Here is a 12,082-nt window from a genome sequence, read left to right as displayed (position 1 = left end):
GCCGGTGCCGGGGTCGGGGTCAAGGGTCGGGACGGGGGCGAGTGCCGGGGTCGGGGGCTAGCGCCGGCGCCGGCGGAGTCGGGGGCGAGCGCCGGGGCCGGGTCGGGCGCGGCGGTGCGACAGGGGAGATAGAGTGGGGATTTGGGGGGAAATGGCGGGATGAAGCAGGGCGAGTGAGAATTTTGGGTTAAGTGGACGTAGCAGTAGCGCGTTACGTCAAAACGCGCTGATACTAACATCAGTAGCTGCAACGGTTTAGGTAAAATGCGCTACTACTAAATTCAGTAGCTGCAACGGTTTATGCAAAACGCGCTGCTACTACCGTCGCTACTGCCAGTTTTCCTTTTTCTTTTCCTTTATTTTATCCCACTTTTGTTTCCCGAGGGCAGTGAACGAAGGGAGGGCGATATATATTGCATCATTTGACGGTTAAATATGTATGCAAAATAGGAACATATATATTACACATCATTGGACCTATGCATAATAATGGCTAAGTGTTTATACAAAATAGGAACATATATATATTACACATCATTGGACCCATAACATACATTTCCTCAGTGCTGACGTTTTCGTTTTTGAGTCAGCTTCTTTCCCTTGTTGTTCGTCGAAGAATAATTGAGCCCCTCATTGTGACTTTGCCTTTTCCACGGAGTACGATTTTTCTTAGGTAATGTAGTATTGATTCTTCTTTTGACGTATACTTCATCATCATCGTCATCTTCCCTCATTGGGTTGCCGTACTGATCATAGTCTTCCTCGTTGGCGACTCCATCCATTCCAATGATGTTCCTTTTGCGTCTCCTCACGACAACACGGCTGGGATTGCGCGGGTCGGTTATGAAGAAGCATTGTGTCACGTGCTTAGCGTGTACCCATGGCTCGTTTTTTGCGATAGCGTTCACGGTAGCGCTCTTGGCGTCGGGTATAGTCATGGTAGTGAACATCCGGCTTTCTCTTTCGACATTCTTAGCCCATCTGACACGGAACATCGTCGTGTTGTGTAGTCCAGAGTAGTCAAGCTCCCAGATCTCCTCGACCCTTCCATAATATCGTTCAGTTGTGCAGTTGTCGCTGCCGGTCATGCATTCCATCGTCACCCCTGAGTTCTAATCATCACTGTCCATATCTTTTGCCTCCGTGTAGAACGTGTATCCGTTGATATCATATGCCTGATAGGTTACGAGGTTGGGCGAGGGGCCATGTGCTAAGGCGTATATGAGCAATCCGTCCTTAGAGCCCTCCTCGGGGGGATTAGCAATAATATGCTCTTTGAACCAATGCAAGAAAGTGGAGTTGTGCTCTCTAGTAACTTCGACGTCCGTCCTGCATACCCCCCGGTCACGATACTTCTTTGCCATAATTTCTTTGTGCAGTGCCACGAAAGGATCTACCTCGTCTAGGTGTTGTAGCACTACCAAGTTTGCTCTGCCAAAGTCGCTGCGTCGATCTGAGTATGCCACGTGCAGTTCCCCGTGACCGTTGCAGTGACCATCTCCTTCGAGCCTCCCATCGTGCTTGTTAACGGGCAAACCAACACGAGCACCAGGCGGCTGGTCTGCGCCATATAGAAAATTCTCACGTTACGAACGAATCCTTTGATGATCCCATTCATCCTCTCAAACCAACACTAGCACCAGGCGGCTGGTCTGCACCAGATGCACTCTTTTGCCAAATAGCCCTGGACGATGCTTCCATCCGGACGGGACATGTTACGAACGAATCCTTTGATGATCCCATTCATCCTCTCAAACGGCATCATGTTGTGCAGGAATGACGACTCCGGGTCTGTTATGTCATCCACAATATGGACACACAAATGCACCATCACGTCGAAGAACGCAGGCGGGAAGTACATCTCAAGCTCATTCGGTATCACAACAATCTCTTCATGTAGCCTTTGGAGCTGCTTCACACTGATCGACTTTCAAGAGATGACGTCGAAAAAGTTGCAGAGACCAATAAGCGTGTCACGGACGTGCTTGTCCATTATCCCTCTAAGGGCAACAGGTAGTATCTGCGTCATCATCACATGACAGTCATGAGACTTCATCCCGCTGAACCTTTTCTTGTCCGTGTCTAGATATCTGCTTATCTTGCCATAGTAACCGGAACTAACTTTGACTCCGGTAAGGCACTTAAAGAATTGATTGATCTCAGCCTGACTTAAGGTGAAAGAAGGGGGCAATAATCCTCTTTCTTTATTTTCTTGACCTTCTTCTCCCGTGCCTCTGTCTCCGTCTCTGTCTCGTCTGACATTTTACGGGCCGGCATGTGCAGATCTTCCCTGATTTTCAAATCTTGCAAGTCTTTTCTTGCCTTCGGCCCATCCTTGGTCTTATCCGGCATGTTCATCAGTGTTGCGAGCAAGCTCTCAAGGACATTCTTACAGATATGCATTTGATCAAGGCAATGAGGTGTATCGAGTTTGTGCCAGTACTCCAAGTCCCAGAACACAGACCTCGTCTTCCATACCTTCAGCAGCGGCTCCGGCGCCTTTCTCATCGTCTTTCCCGGCGCGGGGCACTCCTTCCAGTTTTTCAACAGCTCATCGATTTCGGCACCGCTCCGCTTACGTGGAGGTCCTCGATGCTCAGTGTAACCATTGAATAGATCTCCACGGTTTCTCCATGGGTCGTCCTGTTCAAGCCATCTTCGATGCCCCATGTACATGATTTTCCCAGACCCGCCATCTTTCCTTGACGTTAGCTGCTGAGACATCGTATCATCCATGCACCGCGTGCATCCGCAATATCCATGGCACACCTGGCCTGCCACATATCCGTAACCGAGATAGTCCTGCACTATCGTGATCAGCGCGGCTCTCATGTTGAAATACTCACCTTTGCTGGCGTCCCATGTCTTGGCCGGTGTTTTCCATAACGTGTCTAACTCCTCTTGAAGTAGCCCTAGATACAAATTAATATTATTTCCTGGTTGTTTCGGCCCTTGAATAAGCATGCTCATGTGAATGTACTTCGATTTCATGCACAACCAAGGGGGGGAGGTTGTACATCCATCCAAACACGGGCCATGTGCTATGGTTGGTGTTCTGGTTGCCAAACGGATTCATGCCATTGGTACACGCGCCGAGCACGATGTTCTTTGCATCACATTCAAAATACCGATAGAAGTTGTTCAACGCTCTCCACTGGCTTCCATCCTTCACGTGTCTCAGCTTCGGATCATCTCCATCGTCGGGCTTCTTCCTCTCCGCGTGCTAGCACATTAGCTTTGCTTCCTTGGGATCTACAAAATACCTCTGGAGACGGGGAGTGATCGGTAAGTACCATATAACTTTCTGGGGACATTTCTTCCCGGCCTTCTTGTATCGAGAAGCATTGCACACCGGACAGCTTGTTTTTTCCGCGTGCTCCTTCCGATAAACTATGCAATCGTTGATGCATGCATGGTATCTAACGTGTGGCAGATCAAGAGGGAACACGATCTTCTTGGCCTCATCAACACTAGTAGGACATAGATTACCCGCGGGAAGAACATCCTTTAGGTACTTGAGATGCTCATCGAGGCTAGTGTCGGTCCATTTGTTTTTAGCCTTCGTCTTCAGGAGTTGGAGCGTGAAACTCAAGCGGGTCACCTCAGGATTGCAACCATCATACAATGGAGTGTTCGAGTCTACCACCAGTTGCTCCAGTTTAGCCTCCTCTCTAGAAGCAGCTCTCTCAGTACTCGTCTCCTTGCGAAGCAATGCTTGAACATGAGGGTCCCGCACAATTGAACTTTGTACCGACGAACTCTGCTGCGTGGAGTCCATGTCGTTCTCTCCGCCGCCATGTCCGGCCCCTTCTCCTCCTCCATGTCTGGCCCCTTCTCCGCCGCCATCTCTGGCCTCTTCCCCGCCGCCATTATCGATCATCTCTTCGTCTTGCCCCGTGTCATCATTGCCTGCCCCATTGGCATCCTCAACATCGTCATCCTCATCTTCAATTATCCACCGAGTATAGCCATCCATGAAACCAGTCATGAGCAGGTGCGCTTCGACACGACCATCGTCATGGGGGGTCGAGCCAAACTATTCCTTTGCATTTTCGACACGGACATAAAACCTCTGTCGGGTTACCGCAACCACCTCTCCACCATCGTTCCACTGACCATCGTTAACTCTGCACGGTAATAATAAACAAATTGATTATAAAAATGCATGCATGCATCAAAGTCATAAAAAAAATTGGCATGACCTTTCCTAAAAATAGGACATATATGGATCTAGAGTTTGCCCGGAATTCACCGAAACGGAAATAAATCGACATTTCGGCAAAACATAGGCAACTCAAAAGCACAATTTGGCGGCGTCAACTCATGCCACACACACAATTTCCACAAACATATCACACACACATAAACATATTTCCATTTTGCAGAAGCATGAAATTTTCATCACCTCTATCTCGATCGAGATCGAGCACACGGTGGAGATGATGTTGTAGGGAGATCAAAAGTGCACAAAGCTCTTCTTGACAAATATAGATCTAGTTAGGGGGCAAATAGGTCACTTACCTAAATCCTACATCTACCTAGCTACCTAATTTGGGAGGAGACAACTTCAACTAGTGGAGGGGGAAGGAAAAAGAGAAAGGAGATGCATTAATGGAGGTGGTGTAGTTATGTAGGAGTAATGAAGAGAGAGAAAGGTGGATAGAAGAGAGAGAGTAATGGGGGAGAAGTATTGAGGAGAAGAAGAAGAGTGAGAGTGGGAGCATGTGGTGGAGGTAGGGGGAAGGGAAGAGAGGAGGGGGAGGTAGGGGGAAGGGAAAAGAGGAGGGGGAGGGGAGGGACGGGTGGGGAAAGGTGTTGGGTTGGTGCGGGTTAGCAGTAGCGCGGGACATAAAACGCGCTGCTGATAAGGATTTAGCAGCAGCGCGCTTTGGGATACGGCGCTACTGCTAACTGGGACAAAAAAATGTGGCAATTTCAAATTTACCAGCAGCGATCCCGGAAAAAGCGCGCTACTACTACATACTTAGCAGTAGTGCGGTTCTTGCGACCGCGCTACTGCTACTTAGAGTTAGGTGAACACCGCCAGTCGATATTTGTAGCAGCACGTTTTAGGCCGAGTGCGCTACTGCTAAATCCTTATCAGCAGCGAGTTTGCAGGACACGCGCTACTACTAGTTAGCAGCAGCGCTCCTTTTTGAACCGCGCTGCTGCTAAGATTCTGTGTATAGGCTTTTCCCTAGTAGTGGATTGATGAGAGTCAAGCCCCTATTCTTTACTAGGGCAAAGATCTTAGTCGGTGATGGGGCTAATACGAGGTTCTGGGAGGATACGTGGCTTGGGGAGACGCCCCTCGCACTTCAATATCCTACTCTGTACAACATTGTTCAACATCGAGAAGCATACGTTGCAACAGTCTTCCAGTCCACGCCTCTCAATATTAGCTTTCGGAGGACACTGGTAGGCGATCGTTGGGAGGCCTGGCTTCATCTGGTACGAAGGCTGATGGAAGTCCAGCTGACTCAGCAGTCCGATAGATTGTATTGGAAACTGACTAAGGACGGCGTGTTCTCGGTCAAATCCATGTATCTGGATGTCATAAACACTAGTGTCATTCCATACTCGGAGCATGTCTGGAAAGTTAAGGTACCTTTGCGAATCAAAGTGTTTATGTGGTTTGTGGCTTGATGGGGTTGACTCAGTTATAGCGAGGCACATTCGTGTTGGAGTTAGTGCTTTGTTATGGGCAGTCTGGACTGCAGAAATGATTTGGTTTTTAACAGAACAACGAACTTTCACTTTTTGTAGGTTATCTTCAGGGCCACAACGTGGTCGTTACTCACTCCCATGGAGTCCAGGGGACGTTTGGCTACTGCGTTTACCCGATGAGAGATGGTAGCTCGGGTTATTTTCAACCGGTTTGGATGGCGGTCATGTAATAGGATAGACATGTAGTGCTTCCTATTTTGTTTGCCTTGCCGGTTGTGGCTTTTTCTTTCGGCTCGTATGAGCGATATGTTTTTCTTTTCGTACTTTCAGATACTGGAGACTTTGTTACTGATTTAGTTTTTAATTATATGAGCCGTATGCATGTCTGTGATGCAGAGGCTGGGGTAATCCTCCTTTTCTAAAAAAATTAAAAAATATACGAACTACTGTATCTAGTTCCCTTCTCTGTCATTCTGTATTCCATATGGTGTAAAGTCTAATATTACATAAAACCTTGTAGATACGTGATCACCCTCATTATGTCATATATAAAATATTTTTCAACCAAAATATAGAAACGATATCTATAGAATATTTCTTCAAAATAATTTTCTAGTACTGACAAACAATTCGTTCGATTTGTAATTCTATAAACACATTGGTAAAGTAATAAAAGTATTGTTGGGACAAACCCCAGACAAGCTCTCTCTCTCGCGCGCTGAGACGAAGGTAGAATAAGGAGCACGCAGATTTTTTTTTCCGGCACGCAAACGCCTCCGCCGCACGAACGGCGCTACGCCGCACGAATGACGAATTCTTTACTGGGCGCATACCCAGCTCGGCAACAAGCCGTAGCACTTACATGGGAGACTACACGCCGTGGAGGCTAACTCCAGCTTCTATTCCTCATGGTGAGCACACACACGCGAGAGACACCACCGGAGACTACAATGTTTCTCCTAGTTACTCTTTGCTCTGCCCCCTCGGCACACAGGCACAACTCTTAGAGCATCTCTAGCAAACCCCGTATAAGTGTTGGCGCCGCCTCCTCGCAGCGCCGCTTCTTCTTCCTCTTGGCTGCCTCGCACAGCTTTCTCTTCCTCAGCTTTCTCTTCCCTCAATCTGTATCATTTCTCTTGTACTTCCTCTCAAGAACACACACACATGGTGAAAACACTACACGCACACGCACGCATACACCAAGGAGAAGACCAGCCTCTAGCTTTGCCCGGGCGCTCTCTCCTTGATGAATACACTGGCTACATCTTTTCTTCACAGCCCTCTCGGCCTTTTCTCTTCCATTCATCTGATCAACTTAAATAGTCTGTACAAATGACTCCACACCAAGCCACTAACTCACGCACACACCCACTAGGCTGACCGTCCTACCCGGCCACTAACCAACAAACCCATGCATGATGCTAATCACTAGCTGCTTGACCGAATCACTCGGCCAGTTCAGCACCTTCGTAGACTCCTCAACGGCCACATGACGAACGACTCAGCCATCCTAACAAACTAGGACGCCTTACCCATTTTCTCTACTGTTTTGTCCAGCCATTCCATCCGTCACACGCCTGCTCGCCTCTTCTCACGGCAGCGCTGCATCCCAGAGCACCACGGCATCACACCTTGCACGACGGCATCACACGGTAGCTAGCACCTCGCCTTCCTTGCATGCTCGGCCGGAGACGTCGCCGGACAAGGACTCCCTAACCTATGCTACATGCATGGCTAAAACTAATATGCAGATACAAATGATAAAGATTAAGCTAACAATAAGTAGTCGAACCCGCAAAATAACCGTTTTTTTTTACCGTTTCAGTTGGAAAAATGGACCGAACAGATCCTTTAAAATCGTCCGACCCTTAAAAAAAAATTACGGGCCCCGTGAACCCAAACGCGAGATCCTCATATCTTCAGTTTCGAAGGCAATTTTGCCAGGGCACTGAATAGCGGTCAACGTTGGCAGTTAGGAAAATGGACCGAACGTTTCCAAGGCAATTTTGCCCGCGCCAACAAGTTGAAGCTCACCGCCGCCCGGCCGCCGCGCCCGCGGCCCGTCTCCAGCTGAATCGATGCAAGATGCGGCGGATACGTAATCCCTTGGCCACGGGCTGGATCGATTGGCCACGCCGACGGGAGCTAACTAGCCAGCTCCTGGGTCGATCGATTACCCAGCCAGCTAGCTAGCTCGTGGATCCATTCCACGCCGACCCTAGCCAGCTTCTCGACTGATTCAAGCAGCGAAGGCGACGTTTTGACGCTGGGGCGCTTAGTGCGAGTCGTTCGGGAGGCCGGCGGCATCGCATTTCATATTTGTTTGTCGGCTTCGTAGGAGCAAGCTAGCTAGCCGTGGACACGGGCGAGAGGAAGAAGAAGAAGTGGAGAAGAATATACGTGAATATTCGTTTTTACAGTCTAAGTTTAAGGGGTCTACTCAGCCGCGTTCAGTTTTGCGGTTGAAGGGGTCTGCTAGAGATGCTCTTAAGTACTAGTACACACGAGGCCGGCCACACAAGCACGCACTAGCCTAACCAGCCACCACATTAGAATACTAACACATGCACCAACTACTCACTGGAATCTCTCTACGATCAAGTAGACCGGGCTGTGCAGCTAACAACCATGCATGCAGCAGCATAACAGCTCGGCCGCCACCCACGCACCGCTAAGTCAAGATTATAGCTAACAAGTATTTATCTAGGGTCCAAGCAATCAAGGTGGCTGCCCTTGTGCAGAAGTAATTGAACTCCATGTTTCTCTTACCAAGATTTTCTCCGCGGTGCAATGCTGGACAGTGCCAGACAACCCCTCAAAAGTCCTGCGGGACAATCAGAATCCTCATATCAAAACCCTCAATTCCGTGGAAATCCATGCACATCGATCATATAGAAACACTGCAACAAAGCAAAATGAACCACAACTCAACAATTCAAACATGCCAAAATTAAATTGAACGTCCGTGTACAATAGTGAACCTGCAATGTTTCCGTGGTAACAAACAAAGAACATTTTGTTGTGCTAAATAAATGCCCTAAATATTTGAGAATGCAAAGCAGACTTAAACCTACACTTTGAGAAAAGTAGGTTTAATGTTACATAACATATTCTAGATACTGAATATTTCTTGAATGTACATACAGACGGTACTCCATATTTTGGATGACAATGACTGCATAAAGGTTCTAAAAAATTGCCATCAAGCTTTGTCAGACAAGGGGCGCCTGATCGCTGTTGAGTTTGTCTTGCCGGCAACTCCAGAGGAGACAATGGCAGCACAGAATCTCTAGATTCTCGATGTGATGATGTTAAATAACTCCGAGGGAGGGAAGGAGAGAACTGAGCAAGAGTTTATTAAGCTGGCTAGGGAATCAGGTTTTAGCGGCACCTTTCAGTCCACTTGCATTTTTGGAAACTTTTGGGCTCTCAAATTTACCAAATAGTAACCATGACATTCTATGGCTATGCTGGATACTATTGATAATGTGTGTGAGTTTGGCACATATAATTGTTTGTATTATTTATTCCAACAATGGACTTTGTAAACAAAACAATGCATGTATCATTATTTGTACCATTTATTATAATGATGATGCTGGTATAATTGTTTGTATCACTTATAATTTAAGAACAATGTTAAAAACTTGTTATCGAGGTATTCTAGGTGTATTTTTTTATCGCCGGTATGTTACCATGGCGAGGTACATAATAGCAAAGAGTAATTGTTGTTCACAATGTCTCACTTTGGCCCAGCAGCTTTTTCCCAGTTACTTAATAAAAGCACAATTTGTCGTACAGCAAAACTTTTTCAATAGATCAACAATACAATTGGTAATTTACTGTTTTCGATAAAGGTTGGATTTTGTAAGCTCAAGATGAATCATCAAGTGGGTACAAACAAATGAGCACACATGTAGCCTTTATATAGCTAGGATGCACACAATCAACAATAATGCAAGCATATATAAACACACCAACAAATAGCAAAGTCATATTAGACCGAAGTTTTTTTTTTGACCGGCAAATAGCATAAAGTTTTGTTGATCTGTCTTTTAAGGCGCCTGACCTCAGAGAGCACATGACAACCCCTCAAAAGTACCACTAGATAACCACACTCCTTATTTCAAAACCCTCATATTCATGCAAGTCCATTTGCATCGATCAAATAGTACAAATTCATAACCAATTCAATAATGCAACAAAGCAAAAATGAGAGATACGAAACCGGGCGGCAGAGCTCGATGGCGGAGGAGGTAGAGGTTGTGAGGGCTCCACGAATGGGATAGGAGGATGACTTCGAAGGAAAGTATTAGGACTACATCTGCTTCCTTGAACGCACGCTCGCCACAGCCACCGTGATTTGTTGCCGCCAGAGCCGACGGGCAGCGTATAATTGCGGCGCCAGAAGGCCTAGATCTATAGTCCCAACGCTTGAAATCGCTGCCTCATTGAAACCTGGATATCGACAATGTGGAGCGCGCCATGGCGGATGCCATAGAGGGAGGATAGGATAATGCGTGGGCCAAGAAGATTGGTGCTAGCTTGGAAGGGGAACGGGCGAGCTGTGATAGGTTGAACCGAAAAATTCGATCTTAACACACACTTTACTTCTAACTTTGATGATTCCCCCCCCCCCACCCCCCTCGAGATTGACGGGTGGTCCTGGCCATTAGCCATTCAGACAATCCTGGGGTAAATCATCAAACCCCTAAATCGCCGGTTAAGAAGGAAGAAAGTGGGGAGCTAGGGCGAGGGTCATGTGCTCTGCGGCTGCGGCCAAGGATGTGGTTTGGGCGTTGCGGGCTGATGTGGAGACAACAAGATAAAAAAAACAAAGTGAAACCGGGAACAAGAGGTACGCTTTGTCAATAGGAAAAAGAATCTGAGTGGGATCTCTTCGATTGGTGGGAGGAGCTACTCGACGAATGATCTATGTACTGCCCCGGGAAGAAAAGGAGGTCGATTACAAAGCTTAATATAAAGAAATTGATTGACAACAAAAAGGAGATTGATTACTCTCCAAAGTTACTCTTGCGTTATCAAACAAGATATTGATTACCATAAGCGTAGTGATTGTATTTGTATTGATTGTGTTTGTACTACCAAATAAAAGATTGGTTAGCATACATGAATTACTTGGTTTCCAAAGATAAAGTGGGAGGGAGAAAAATCTAGTGGAAGGGAGTTGTGGGAGGTGAGGCAAAAAAACCAGATGAAATAAATAATGGTGGAAGGTGAAGCAAAAGTTAACTGTGGACGGGAAGCTACTAAGTCCGTTTTAGAAGTAAAGATTATTAGGTCCGGTAGTTAGAACAGTAGGCACATCATACACATGAGCATGTACAAAAGTTGCTCACGTTATAACTCAACAAATCTGATCAGATATTTTTTTTGAGGATAATCCACTAGTAGAAAACAGGGCTTTGGTTGAGGTCAGAATAAGGGCATTAATCCCGGTTCACTCACGAACTGGGACCGAAGGGTACATCAGTTCGAGTTCATGAGGCCAGGGCGCCGGCCGGGCCTCGGGAACCATTGGTCCCAGTTCGTCTGACACTTTTGGTCCCATTCCAGACACGAGCAGGGACCAATGGGACTCGCTCATGGGCCAGCATCTTTAGTCCCGGTTGGTGGATGGAACCGGGACCAAATATCAGTCTTCTGTCTCGGTTCTAGCCACCAACCGGAACTAAAGAGATGCCGGCCGTGGGAGAGGTGTGTGTTGCTCTAACTCACCTCCTATGCACATGACGTGTTTGATGAAATTCCCGAGCCACACTTAAGCTTTCTCCTCCCCAAGCTCCTTGTCAAACTCCATTTTCCTCAAGATTTGTCTAGGTTTGGTGATCCGTCATGTCCCGTCCCCGTCCTCACTATGGTAGACCGCCTGTGCCAATCTCGTTGCCAGCATCACTGTGGTGAGCCTCTTGTTCTTATCTTCTTTTTAAAAGAAGAAAAATTCTTACTTGTATGATTTAGATAGATACTTGTATAATTTTCTTACTTTTATTATTGTTTGTTATTATATAGTGCGATGGTTTTGGTATCCGCACCCATCGGCCCTCGTCATGTCTATGATTCGGATGTGGTATATATTATCTTTTATAACTATCTGTTACATTTACTGTATATGATAATTATGTTGACCAACTTGACATAGATGTTTTTATCTTGGAGGTATGTCAACCCGAAATTCCAACCGATCCTCTTGTCGAGAGGCTAAATTTAGTTGAGAAAGAAAATAATTACTTGAAGAAAAAATTGAAAAAAATTAAGGAAGAGATGATGAAATTGGAGTTGCACGTTGCGGATGTCATCGATGATCACACGATCAAGATGGATGCAATGCGCTTGAAGATTAGAAAGATTAGAAAATATGCCATTCATACTGAGGCTTGGTATCATTATGCCA

At 46.6% G+C, this 12,082-nt stretch overlaps 1 pseudogene; it reads left to right on the top strand.

Moving 5' to 3' along the window:
* LOC119350032 overlaps positions 1 to 9,113 on the top strand; it is a 16,413-nt pseudogene extending 7,300 nt beyond the window's left edge.
* Positions 9,114 to 12,082: the final 2,969 nt, after the last annotated feature.

The sequence above is a fragment of the Triticum dicoccoides genome, chromosome 1B (genome assembly GCF_002162155.2).
Source record: "Triticum dicoccoides isolate Atlit2015 ecotype Zavitan chromosome 1B, WEW_v2.0, whole genome shotgun sequence".
NCBI classification, from domain to species: domain Eukaryota; kingdom Viridiplantae; phylum Streptophyta; class Magnoliopsida; order Poales; family Poaceae; genus Triticum; species Triticum dicoccoides.
The sequence above is the reverse complement of the archived record's forward strand: the minus strand, read 5'-3'. Positions and strand labels throughout refer to the sequence as shown.